The following is a 13509-nucleotide window of genomic DNA, read 5'->3' on the forward strand; positions in this document are numbered from 1 at the left end:
GGCATGTGCTGCATGCCCTCATGTAAAGGGCAAAAGTCCGAATTGTGGGGAGTGGGTTGGGGTGAATGGAATTGGGTGCCGCCACCAGTGCCTCATTGTGAACACTGCCTAAAGAATCTGCCTTCCTCCGGGCAGCCAATCAGCTCCTCCTGTGGTCGTCAGCAGAAGCCACAAGCGAGCAGGTGCAGCTGTGACGTGTATCATCATTCGAACTACTCGGCAGACATCTTTATTGCCACATACTTTGCAAAGTAGACCTGGCAACCGTCCACTGGCGTTGAGATGTTTCCATGAAGGGTAAAACTTTTCCCTTTGCCCGCAACCATGGACAGCATATGCTCCTCCTCCATCTTGACATGTACTGCTGAAACAGGGCCGCTCAACTGCTGGAGCACCTGGACATGGCTGCGGAGTCTACGAGGGCTGCTTGAAAGTTAAACCAAGCCACCGTAGGAGGAAAGAGACGCCATGGCAGGCTATATTTCAGGTATTCCTCGAGATGTTAAGAGGTCCCCCCCCATTTGTTTGATATCATTGGCGGTCTGGGACAGAAAATACAAACTGTCAAGAAAAGAAAAGTACCTTCCATTATCAAATCAGATATCCAAGAAAAGAGATCAAATTGTGCAATTCAGGGCAATTTTGCACCTGTAAAAACATGCTGTGTAGGTGTTTTGCAAGGTATTGGACATTATACGGATTTGACCTTTCTGCAGGGACTGTTTATGGTGATACCAGAGAATTCATAGTAGAAGCTGGCCCACAGGACCATAAAGCAGGCCCACAATCCTCCAAGAAACTGGCCCCTGCACTGACCTATAAGACTAGCCCTTCTGGCACTCGGGGGCATATCTTCAGGGGTAGTATTTTGAGTGTGGCAGCCCCCAAAAAATACATTCTTGGCTTGTTAGTTGGTGTGGGGGATCTGATTTGGATCTGCTTTGTCTGTGTCGGTTTTTCTTCTATTTCGGATTTGACTAAAAGGTTTTAACTTGTTCATTTTTGTACTAGGAACTTAAATATATTTAGGCCTTGATTTACAAAGATATTGGGGCGAGGTTGCATCACCTTTTTGACACAGCCTTACGCAAACTCCTTTTTGATACTTATAAAGTCATGCAAAAGTCAATTTATGTGGCTTTGTAAGAAAAAGTATCGCAAGGCAGCACGTTTGCTGCCTTGCGTTACTTTATGACAGGTAGGCATTCCATGGGTGGTGCATTAATATTCAAGTGTATCCTCCCGTGGATTTTGAAGCAAACCCATATTTACAAAGAGTTGTATACACTGGTTTTGCACCAAAATGGTGTGCTTGCCTGAGCCTGGTGTAACAAGGAGTGATGTATCCTTGATAATTCCTTGTACATGTGCTGCTTTCTGCAGCACGTATACGAAGGGGAAAAATCCTCCAAGGATTATTTTTGTGCAGAAAGAGGTACACAAAGCTATTCCGATTATAACTCACACACACTTGCACTATGGCGCAAGGGTGCCAGAGCTGACTGTAGGCAGCCCAAAGTATGCAAGCACATCGAAAGAGCAGAACTGTGCCATTTCTTTGAAGAGATGCCCCAGTTCTGCTCTCTTCAGGTGATACAATGCAGCACAGCAACTTTGCTGCCTTGCTGTGCTGACTTGTGCCACTTTTTTTTTAATATGTCCCTTAATAAACAGTTTATCAAACAAGTAGCAAATTTGCACTAGAAGTACTCTCCTTAAATGTATGCAAATGTACTAATTTTTAGATTTCACAAATATTGGCCAGCTTGAAAAGTTACACCAGTCTCAAGTTTCCAGGGACACTACCAGCAATGAAACATCAAAAAAGGTGATGGGACGTTCGCTTGAAAATTGTCTAACCACTGGCAATCCCTCAACTCCAAAGAATTGTTTTTCATCCAATGTGCCACTCTAGACTCAAAGGGCCTACTTTATGATTTAGCAGATAGAGGAAAGGCAGACAAGTGGCAGAGGATTTTACTGCCTATACTTCACCTGCCAAATTTAGAGATGGCCTCCAGTGTGGTGAACATCTCTACACATTGGGAGGAACTGCCGTCTTTGTGGTTCCTGTCAATGTAGGAAAAGTTTAACAGATGACTCTGTCAGACATGACGGCTGGCTGCCATTAAAACCAAGCTTCCAAAGTGGGAGTTTGTGTTTTGAAAAAAAAAAAAAAAAATGACCCCCACCCCCAATACCGTTTTTTCTCTCATGATGTGGGGATCATTTTATTTTGTTTTACTGCCCCTCAATTCCGGAATGGTGATGGACAGTTAAAAAAAAGAAGCCATCTGACCAGCCACTCTAAATAGGGCAGACACTTGGATGGCATACTTCTGGGCACCTACTCGCTTGGTCCTTAGAAGGTTTTACATTGACAAATTAAGTTTTATTCTTTCTGCATAAAACACGCGGTTGGCACAAGAACACCTGTTTGGTAAGCTCTAAATCAGCCCCACAAACACACCTAATGCAAATCAGTACTGACCCTCCTCCTCATGGGAACCGTCCACCCCAAACCTCGGGCACCTCACACATTCACCCTGTGACCCACTGCTTTTTTAGTTGGAAATTTTGAGATTCCTGTCCCCCTAAATCTCTGTGACTAAGCTACACCCCTTCTGGCAATACTGGATTGGCCCATAGTTTAACAAAAAGGAGGGAGCCCCAGTGACCCCTTGTGAGCTCGGGTATCAACCAAAGTAAAGGTAATTGGCCAACAAGGGAGTAATTTAAACGTGTGATTCCTGAATTTATAGTAGATTATCTGTCATTACAGATGACAAAACTAAGCATAAAGCTTATGGCTGTAATGAATTATCGTATGGATTAGTCCAAAGGAAACAGGCGTACACAATAATAGAATTAACAGTGATCTCTATATGCTTTACTAACGATAGAGGATGCAAAACCAACAAATACCATTATACACTAACCGTGTGCTTCGGAATATAATTCAGAATTAATATTGCAAACCCATAGATCAATGAATGCACAGTTCACTCTTTGTCTGATTGGTATCAATCCATTATATAGGCAAGTTGATTTGTGGCTGAAGATCCAGAAATGTTTATGGAAATGCATATGAAAAAAGTGGACGCTGCGTTGATTGTTCAGTCTTGAATGTCAGCAGTGTGTGAGACCATCCTCAGGACCATGATGGTAAAAGGAATTTAAAGATGACCAGATCAACATGCATAATTCTGTGCAAATCACTTAATCTCCCTATGCCTAAAAAGTAATTGTGACCTTGTGTAATGTAACTGGTTCTCATGTAAAGCGGTCCTGTACCTTTGGGATGAGTTTGCGCTTTGTGAAACAGCAAAACGAGACAGAAAATTGTTGTATTTTGTTAAATGAGTAAACCATTAGGTTTCCATCAGCAGAGCTTCGGCTAGTTCCACCTTGAAACCTATAACTTTGCCACCTATCTAAAAAATGGCCTCTGGGTAAATGCGCCAGAATTTTGCATGGGGTTTCTCCCCTGGAGTTATGCAGTCAATGTTCAAAACTCCTATACTTCAGGCAACACTCAGTTTCCCAGGTCTATAGATTGGCTGGTCCACCATGATTTTTCTGTGTGAACATGATTGCAAGTCCCAGAATCCAAAAACCTGACGATGTGAGCTTCTCAAGGTCGGACCTTGAAAACCTGGGCGTGCGGGGCAATAGGCTCATTTGTAACTGATCAAATAGGACGTTACCAATGAACAAACAATACATGCATTTATGAAAATGGCAATGTTTTAGCAAGCATCAGGAAGCGGAACAGATGTAAGATAAACAGAAACAGCAAAAGTTGAGTAGTAGCTGTTTTTTCTTTTGGGGTTGGGGCGTGCGTGTTTGGTTTAATGTCACACGTTAATGGTTAAAAGTCTCAAGGTTTTTTGGGCGCTGAATGGTGTCTTGCAAGCCTGGGCGCTGCTCCGGTTTACTGCACGGCCGTCGCCCTCCCCCCTGACGGTCACCTGTGTAAATCCTGTGGGCGGAGCTGCTCCAGGTGGGCGGAGCCGGGTGAGAGACCGTGGGCCGAGCGGCTGTCACTGGGCATGAGAGCAGCGCGGTGAAGGGGACTGAGGAGGGCGCCGCGGGCACTGCTAGGATCAAGTGCCCTGCAGCAGAGGGATGGTCACGGTAAGAGGCCAGCGGCGCTGCGTGCAGCCTCTCAGCTTGTGGTTTTGAGTTGGAGGGCACTCTTACTTTTCATAAAAGCTCAGGCTGCAACTATTTGGACTGCATTTTTCAGCTAGTGAATGACGCCAACTTTTCTAATATAATCGTATAGGAGCTGCAGCGGGCTCGCGACGGTAAACACTGGGGCCAGCTGTTCCTCATTAGTTTATATCTATAGCTTTCTTTTTAAAATCTAATTTCCTGATGTGAAAAGACGTTCCCCTTTACTGTGGAAAGCAGCCGGGCGTTTGTGTGCGCGTATTTTTATTTTTGACAAAACAGAAACTAAGTATATCTCCTCCGTTGGGAAACCGCTGTCTGCGTGCAGCAGGTAAGTTTCTGGAAGTAGGGCGGCAGCGCCTGCTGCTCTGCTGTGGATGTAAAACAAACAGTTCCCTCCCTGGCCCTCAGCGCCTCGGTGTCCTGCCGGGTCGGGCAGAAGGAACGCCGAGTAGGGATCAGGGTTTGAGTGGTTCAGAACTCAGTCGTGTATGTCTGCAGGATAGAGAACAAGGTTATTATCACTTGAATGATGTACACGGAAGATATGTCGTGTATTGGGTAGAAGCGGACATGTTGCAGTTTCTAGCACTGGGCATCCTCACAAAATTGTACAGTGTGTAGGAGGCGAAAGCACTTGAAAATTTGTGGATACAGAGATATATGGGTTTCCCTCGTGAAATTATGTGCATCCTCCAGTGGGCAGTTCCCTTTGCATGCTGGTATTTGTAGTCCTGCGGTTCTAAGAAATCTGCCCTTAATCCGTACCGTGAACCAGTAGTGGACGAGTTGCTCACACGCCAACACTGGCAGAGCTCTCAGGTTTGTGTTTGTTGGGTTTTTATAAAGTTCTGTTGCGTTTTTATGAAGTTCTGTTTCATCCTGGTCCTTGAAGTTTTGCTTTTCCCGTTCTATATGCAGGACTGTCTAAGCACCACTGCCAGAATACAATAGGTTGGGGGTTTAGTGAGGGTGCGGGGTAAAGGTGCAGAGGATATTTTTAAGTGCGGGGGAGCGGGGGTGTCATTACTTTATCTTGCTGCAGCCACAAAGTAGTGAAGGGAGGTGTAGTGTACTGGTTCTGTGAGAATTCCCACCCACCCTTTCAGTTCGGCTTTGAAGATTGTGTTCCAGAGGTATTCTGGTGGGTTAGATTCAGTTTTGGTGCCACAGTAGGACTCCCTGTAGTTTCCCAGGGTGGTAATTTTGGGGGTGGGGAGTCAGGTGTGGGCGCATCCATCCCTTTGGGTAGAGTGACCAGATTTTGAGGAGCAAAAACCGGGACAGGTCAGACATAAAATAAGGACTAAAGACATTACTCACTTTTATATCTGGCCTGTCCCGTTTTTTGCGTAGCTTTGTAAATGTGTGCCTATACATGTTTGTGTGTATACATACATATATGCACACGTACAAGACTACATATATAAAATTAGCTGTGGCTTGACCTCCCACCCTGCACCCCCAACCCGCCTCCACCCACCTCTACCCACCTCTCTCTGCTCCCCACTCCGTCTCTCTGCTCGGAGCAGACAGAGGGACTGTGTAGCCTGACAGTAACAGATAAAATACTTTAATTATTTCATACTTTGTAGGTCTCTTTAACTTATGCATCCCTAGATGATCTGACCTTTGTCCTAAAAACCGGGACATTTATTTAATAATATGACCTTTGTCCCAAAAACAGGGACATTTATTTAAAATTAGGAGAAGCGTTGTTACACCAGGACAGTCCTCTAAAAACTGGAACTGTCCGGAGAAATCCGGGACGTCTGATCACCCTACCTTGGGAGAATAGTGAGACACAGGGGAGGGGAAGAGGAACTTTGAGGAGATGGAAACAGGGCTAAGGAGACTGCTTTTTGTGAGGAAGGTTTGGGTTGGGTGAGAGAGATTGCATTATGTGAAGGATGGGTTAAAGGAATTAATGACCTTGTGGGGTATTGGGTGTTTGTTTGGGAGGATGTTGCATAGGTTGGGGATTCAAGGGAGGGGGGATGTCAGCGTTGGGTTATGCTTTAACATTTTTAGTGTTTAAAAGTTTTAAATGAAGAAACACTGTTGATCTACAAGCCTTTCCTAGTAAGGTGGCCTTTTCCGCTTTGTCTGGCTTGTGGGCATGTTTTTTTATTGCACAATGATTATCTTTCCTCTCACAAAATCACTCACCCAGTAACTGCGCAAATATCTCCTCTATCAGGGCTTACTTTTGTGGGCAAGAGCTGTGGTTACAAAGAGGAGCACAGCTAAGGGTGTCTTATAGGGAGTACGTCCTCCTACATGTTTCTGCAATGTGACTAGTGTCAAACAAGGGCCCTGTGGGGGAATACCAGACACACACTTGCGTCCCTATTAATTTTCACATGCATGAGATATCAGATTGGTTGACTCAAGATGACATCTAACTCCATAGTTTCTTTTCTCGCTGGACTTTCTAGGCTGTCTCAAGTCCGGTGCGATCCACAGCATGGGGGCTCAGTCACTAGCTGGGGGATGTTAACAGCCTTGCGGTAGAGGCAGTGAGGGAGCTCTCCTTCATTTCTCCTCTTTAAGGAGACTTACCCTAGATGTCCGACCAGAAATGATCCAGGCTTGCAGCTCCAACCCAGCCAGACATCCAACAAGAAACCCAAGAAAGCACTACCATTTTGACTTGCCATAAGGCAGCACAGAGGGTTAATATGCCTGCTGCAAAGAATCTGTACAGTGCAGATCATAAATCTGTAGTTTATGTGGATAGCTGAGTGGATTACTGCTTTTTTCACAGAGATCCTTTTGTTACCACAGTTCATCGTATACAACCCTTATATAGAACAGTGACTGTTAACAACTGTCATCAAAGAGCTCCATGCAAATTTTATAAAATAGGCTAGGATGATATGTCCCGTTCTCCCACCCGTCTTCCATTTTCTAATCCTAGTGTTGCTAAAAGGATTCTTTTGGGTAGATATACATTCTTTTCAGCAAAGCCCACTTTACAATTTTTTTTAAAACTAGTGACATGGATGCGAGAGAGGACCTATGGAGAGATGAGGGGCACTTTTGACCAGTGGTAGTGAGGGAATCTGAGGAAGTGGTCTTAGAGAGGTGGCACCAAAAATGATTGTCATACAAGGCACCACCAGTACTAAAGCTCCCTCTGCCTCAGATGATTATCTGGAGAGGGAACCCAGATCACACCACCCCCCTCATAGTACCAAGCCCACCACTGGCCTCGTCAGTGCAGTCCCGTACTCACAGGGCGAGACCCCTGCATAATTTGTAGAGCAGAGATGGGGTGCCATTCACATGGCATGTGGAGTTATAATGGGACACATTTCCTAAGACCATGCACAGGGTTGTTTTTCCAAACTTTGACAAATAAGCACAGGTTTACAAGTTACAAGCAAGGTTTGAAAGTAGTGGCAGATAAGGGAGAGTTGAATGGGCCGAGTAAGTTATTTGTTTTGAACCACATACTTGAAAATACCTGGATGATCAAAGATGGAGCGAGTGTTCTTTAAGGGAGTGTACTTTATTTTCATATAGTGATGAGCAAGCTCTTATGTAAAGTGTTTGTTTTTGTGCGCGTTTTCGCAATAATATATTTGACATGGTGTAGGTGATGCACCCTGTCTACATACCTGGAACATCGACGCTGCCTGTAATTGAACGTGAATTTTTGGGGGCGGGGGGCGTGTCTCGCAATTTGTGTTCAGAAAGTGAAGATTAGTACAGAAAGGCCGCCTGCGAGTCGTGCGTTATTTAATTGCTAGGCCTACTTCTTGCTACGGACGCGAGGTGAAAAGCTACGCAGTTGTAACATTTTGGATAGTCACTGCTGTTGTGCAGTTCATTTTCCACTCCTGCGTTCTCATAAGTGATTCTGAACTCACGAGAAGCTCACTAACATTTCTAACTTATGTGGGAAAGGATGTCAGTTGGCACCGTTTGGAGCCAAGCGGGTTGTCCCCGGATTTTTCCACTACTTCTGTTTCTTGTTAACATGAATGTGCGAGGCTGCGAAATGTCACGGCTATCGAGGCCAAAGTGTATTTTCTGCTTTGCAAGTTGAAAACATTCTGTATTTAAATGTTCTTCGCATTCAAGTAATGTCCTTGGAAAAACGTGGTTTTGCAGTGAGTGCAAACACAAGGAACAGACAGCCCGGATAGTCTGAGAGGTACCATTGTTTTAAAGTAAACAATGTTTGTACTTTAGCTGCGATCTCGTTATCGGTATGCTACATCCAAGTTCGCCTTTAGCTGCCCTTCTATACTAGCTCAATTGTAATTTATTATCCAGTGTGCTTTCCCCTGAACCTGTTCTGCATAGGTTCAAATAGTGGATATTCTGGAAGATACAGTGAATTTTTTGTTGTGTTTTTCCTGCCTAAAGGATTGACCCAAACCTGCCAGCACACATGATGCCACTTGTAACATAATTAATTGCATCTCTCCTCACAGGGTCTCCTGGTGAAGAGCCGATATCGCACTAAGGGAAGGTGAGCTGGAAACCCATACTTGGAGAGGGTTTCCAGTATAGCTGATGCACACTAAGATTTTTGCACCTTCCATAGGGCATGTGTGTTACTTTAGAATCTTTTGTTTGTGTTTTTGGATGAGAGCAGGATAAGTGAGAGGTGAGCTCTAAGTCACGCCCCTCCTCTTGGCACACCCACCGAGTAGGCCCCACAGCAGCTGTTAAGGCAGTGACTGACTCAAATCCGTCCTCCTCCCACCTTGGGAAGCATTTAAAGGTTGGCAGGTCTGGTTGACCCAGAAATAGATTCTACATTCGTATTGTCAGTAGGGGAATCCACCTGTGCTGGGGCCGTGAAGAATGAGTAGCAGCAGTTGTTGTCTGTTCCTGACCCTCTGATGCCCAGTGAACCACCACGCAATCTTGTGTTCTTGGCAGCCCCCGGCCTGTCCCCTAAACTCTGCCTCTAGCGCTCTGCTGCATTGATTCTACTGCAGACAGCAGCCTTGTATAGTCGCCACAGATGGTCACAATAGGGCAACACAACACCAAAAACAACTTCTTTGAGCGGGACGCACCATGGCTAAGATGTTTTGTGCTGGGAAGTCCCAAACTGAGTTGCAGCAATACCTTACATCACAGGAGGATAATGTGGCTGTTGAGTGGGACAAGGGATTCAAATGCAACAGGTGAGACTCGGCTTCGCACTCTAGTTGGGCAGGAAGGCACTGTGGCAGTGGAGTGGGATTTTGATTAGGTCTGGTGGTGTGGAAGAGGGGACGGAGAACTGCTTCCTTCTAAATAGTTCCCCTTTGTATTGATTGCCCCTGAAGATGTCCTTCTTTATTTTCTTTACGCATCACATTTGCTGAGGGCGCCCATTAACAGTGGCAACAGTAAACCAGTTTGTTGGCTTTATAACACCTCACAACTTCCACATAATTGTATTTGTGGGTTTGTCCCTATCGCAGATTGTATATGGCCTACTGTTGTGTTTTTTATTTTTTTTAATTTATGTTTTTACTGTTCCTAATTTGAACTGCCCCACTAGTCTGCATATGAACTAAAGATTTGTTGGTGCACAAAGAAGTAGCCCTCACTTAACATTGAGATTGTTGATTGTACTTACTTGCACCGCATTGCATTTGAGTTTCCAAACCCTGTACCACCTTATAATGTTCGATATTTGGACTTCTAAAACCTTAGAGAAGGGTTAACTTAGAAATCCAATTCGAGGGTAATGCCCTGTGAGCTGTTGGGGCACCAGTGGTAAATATCACTACCTACTATAAATACTGCCAGAGTAACCACTGACTACTACAGGATGCAAAAATAATTCTTCGAGCACTCCCTTTACCCCATATCTGCAGAAGCATTCAGGAGTTGAACCTCCACTTTTGGATATATTGAAAAGAATCGGGTGAAATGATGCCTTGTACAAAACACTTTTCAAAATAAATTGATTAAAAGGCAATGGGTTTTACGGACATTTCTGAAGTTTGCTTGCACTTTGTGTCATACGCCCAACCATCCCTTGGGGCCTTTGAAAGCTTCGAGAGGATCACTCCCAAATAATTCAGAAAATAAATGGATTTGCAGTCTTTTTCTATTTCAATTTTCCTATCAAATGGCAAAAATGAAAAATGAGCAAAATAATTTTTTTTGCACACTGCAGCACCAACAGTGTCTCAGTGCTGTTAAATCCGAATAATCACAACCTGTAAATAGAGACTTCTTTATGAAAACAATCTCTGTTCCTCCAAGGAATCAGTTGAAACTTCAGAAAGGTTTTTAAACATGTCCTGCATTTAAAAGAATTAAATAAAAACATCAGGGAAGGGTTTGTACTGGGAGGGATAATATTAGCTTCCATGTTTTTAATAAAATCCAGGTTTTCAGCCCACCATGACTGTGGAAAATCCAGATTTTATGTCAAGACCGGGGGGTCAATATATCTGCAAGTTTTAAGCTTACCAACTAGACATCTTGCAGCACTCTCCACTGTCTTAAAATAAAAACATCTGAAGATAGCATCAGAAGACCAAGCAGCTCAACGCAAAATGTCTTGCAAACCTCCACCCACCATACAGCCATTTGAAGCGGCTGCTCCCCTCACAGAATGTGCACTAACCATATCCACGCCAGCTCTTTGCATATTCTCTTTCACCAATCCTGCCAGAGTCAGCAAAGAAACTGAATTAAGAGGATGTCTGAAAGAAATGAGCAACTGTTCCACTCCAGATAATCTCAATAAAATCGTTCTGCACTCATACTCTTTAACTCATCGCACAACACATAACGTTTGTTTTTCATCAAAGTGCGGGTAAAAAAATTTGTCTTATTTCTCTGTTTCAAATGAAAACATATACATTCTGGGGTGTATGATCTAAAGGAAACATCCAAAGCACAAACATCAGAAATCTATTGAAAAGACACTAAACACAACATTATAGTCAGTTTTATTGACAAATCCCTTAAACTGAAATCGCCATTCTCAATCCAACTTTCCAGAAAACTCAATACCCTAGAAACAACCCAAATGGCTGTATATCTAGTACCTGGAGGTTTAGCAATCCTAATGCTCCTTAATAATCTCTTCACCGTTACATCCGGTCCAACAGGGAAACCATTTACCAAAACATGACCAGCTGCGGTTGCTGATCTGTACATATTCACTGTCCTATTTGACAGTCCTTTAACAAATAATTCTGTCAAAATATGAATTACTTGACCAACTTCAACTGAAACGGGATCAAGATCCCTTTCCACACACCAGCAAAGCCATTTGTCCTATGCCTATCTATATGCCTTCTTTGTCCCTGGTGCCCAAGATTCCTCAATGAGTCTAGGAGCCTCTGATGAAAGACCTGGTTTCTTCCATAATCTCCTGAAAGACTCCATGCCACCAATGTTAACTGGCCTGCAGTGACCAGATTCTGTATTTCTCCCTGCAGACCTCGTAACATTTCTGGAAATATCAGTAGCATCACAGGGAAGTCGACACTCCTTTCCAACTTGATTGGATACAACGCCTGAGAGCTCCACGAAGGAGTTACCAACACTACTTTCTCCTTCCATCTGCAAAACAACCTTGTCACTCTCCGATCATGGAAAATGGAGGAAACTCAAATATGTGAAGACCTCTCCAGTCCTGAAAAAACACGTTTCCCTGTTGCTTCCAGGTCTGGGCACCAACTGAGAAATCTCTATACCTGAGCATTCAACCTGTTTGCAAAGAGAACCACCTGAAATGGACCCCACAAATTGTTCATCCTCCTGAATATGTTCCTGTCCAATATCCAGTTGCTGGAATCGTGGAAATTCCTTGAGTACCAATCTGCTGCTGAGTTTTTCAACCCTGGGATATGCTCTGCTTGCAAGTTCAGGCTCTTCTCCATACAGTACTCCCAAAAGATCTTTCCTTATCTGTCAGTCCCTGTGAACGTGGTCCTCCCAGCCTGTTGACCTACCTCACCAATGACACATTGTCCATCCTCAATACCAATGAACACTTGACTGTCTTTTCTGCAAAACACTTGATTGCAAAAGAACCTGCTAAAAACTCAAAACAGTTTATGTGCAAATTCCTTTCCTTCTCCATCCAACAACGCCCAGTCCTTAGCAATCCACAAATTGCACCCCATCCTTCCAAGCTTGCATCTGATTCTATAATCAAATCTGGATTCTTGCCAAAAATATTTCTCAACTACCATATCAATTCCTGCCTTGCATCCTGTGTAAGACAAAGATTCTCTGAGTACCTCAATCTATTCCTTAAGTGTCTTTCTTTCAATATCTGTAAGGCCCGATAATGCAAGGGTCCTGGGAAAATAGCCTGAATAGTAGAAGACAAAAAGCCTACAATAGGGGCTAAGGCTCTTAGTGAAACATTGTTCAACTTTAGAGTGTTTTTTATGTCTTTCCTTATACTCTTCAACTTCTCATTTGGTAACTTCAACACTCCTTCCACCATGTCAGTTATAAATCCATAAACATTTTATCTGCTGTCCTGGAACTAACTCTTTCCTGTTTACCACAAATACTAAATCCTCCAACAGTCACTGCAACCTTGTATGCAAAGTGGCCTGTTGCCTATCCTGATCCTTGATCAAGATATCCTCCAAATAAATTATCAGACTTATTCCCCTTTGTCTCAAATAAGCAGCCACTGGCCGAAGGACTTTCGTAAAGCACCAAGGTGCTGACCAAACACCAAAAGGCAGACACACAAACTTCCACAACCTCTTCTTCTATAAGAACCTCAAAAATCTTTGATGTTCCTCCCAACTTGGAACCGTCTGATAAGCATCCTTCAGATCAAACTAGGTCGTCCAATCTCCCTTCTGTAACACATCCCTCAACAAGTGTATTTCCTCCATCTTGAAATGGTGGTAAACCACACAATCATTTACTTCTCTCAAATTTATAACTGGCTTCATACCTTTGTACTTCTTTTCTACTAGGCATATATTGCTTACAAACCTGTCCACCTGATCCTTCTCCAACACAACTGCTCCTTTTGCAGTCAACTTTTGTATTTCTAAATCGCTTGACTCTATCTGATCCGAGGGAAACACCAGCTTCCTCTGTAAGCATCTTTTCACTGGTCTTTTTACAAACTCTATCTGAAATCCACAATCCGTCTCTTACACCCCAGGATCCCATGTAATCTGAAATCATTTCTGATAAAACTGGGCAAATCTGCTGGCCGATTTTAAGGGGGAAACAGAAGGGACTAATCTTACTTTTTGATCATCTGTTCCTTCATTCACCTTGGGTATTCCTAACCTGAGCTCCTTGTCTCTGGGGATAAAATCCACCACTGCGGGAAGACTGCTTCCATTGATAATTTCTGTAGCCATGAGGAAAGGA

General features: G+C 43.7%; 1 protein-coding gene across 9 annotated transcripts in view; it reads left to right on the plus strand.

Moving 5' to 3' along the window:
• The first annotated feature begins 3987 nt into the window (after nucleotides 1-3987).
• LZTS2 (leucine zipper tumor suppressor 2) overlaps nucleotides 3988-13509 on the plus strand; it is a 527324-nt gene continuing 517802 nt past the window's right edge. For 5 of the 9 annotated variants that reach the window (XM_069239529.1, XM_069239531.1, XM_069239527.1 and 2 more), the window contains exon 1: nucleotides 3989-4137. The gene's annotated coding sequence lies outside the window, so the exon portion shown is untranslated. Of the gene's footprint in view, nucleotides 4138-13509 lie in introns of all 9 variants that reach the window. The other 4 variants (XM_069239523.1, XM_069239522.1, XM_069239526.1 and 1 more) reach the window with 1 other exon arrangement.

This window comes from Pleurodeles waltl, chromosome 6 (assembly GCF_031143425.1).
Source record: "Pleurodeles waltl isolate 20211129_DDA chromosome 6, aPleWal1.hap1.20221129, whole genome shotgun sequence".
Lineage (NCBI taxonomy): Eukaryota > Metazoa > Chordata > Amphibia > Caudata > Salamandridae > Pleurodeles > Pleurodeles waltl.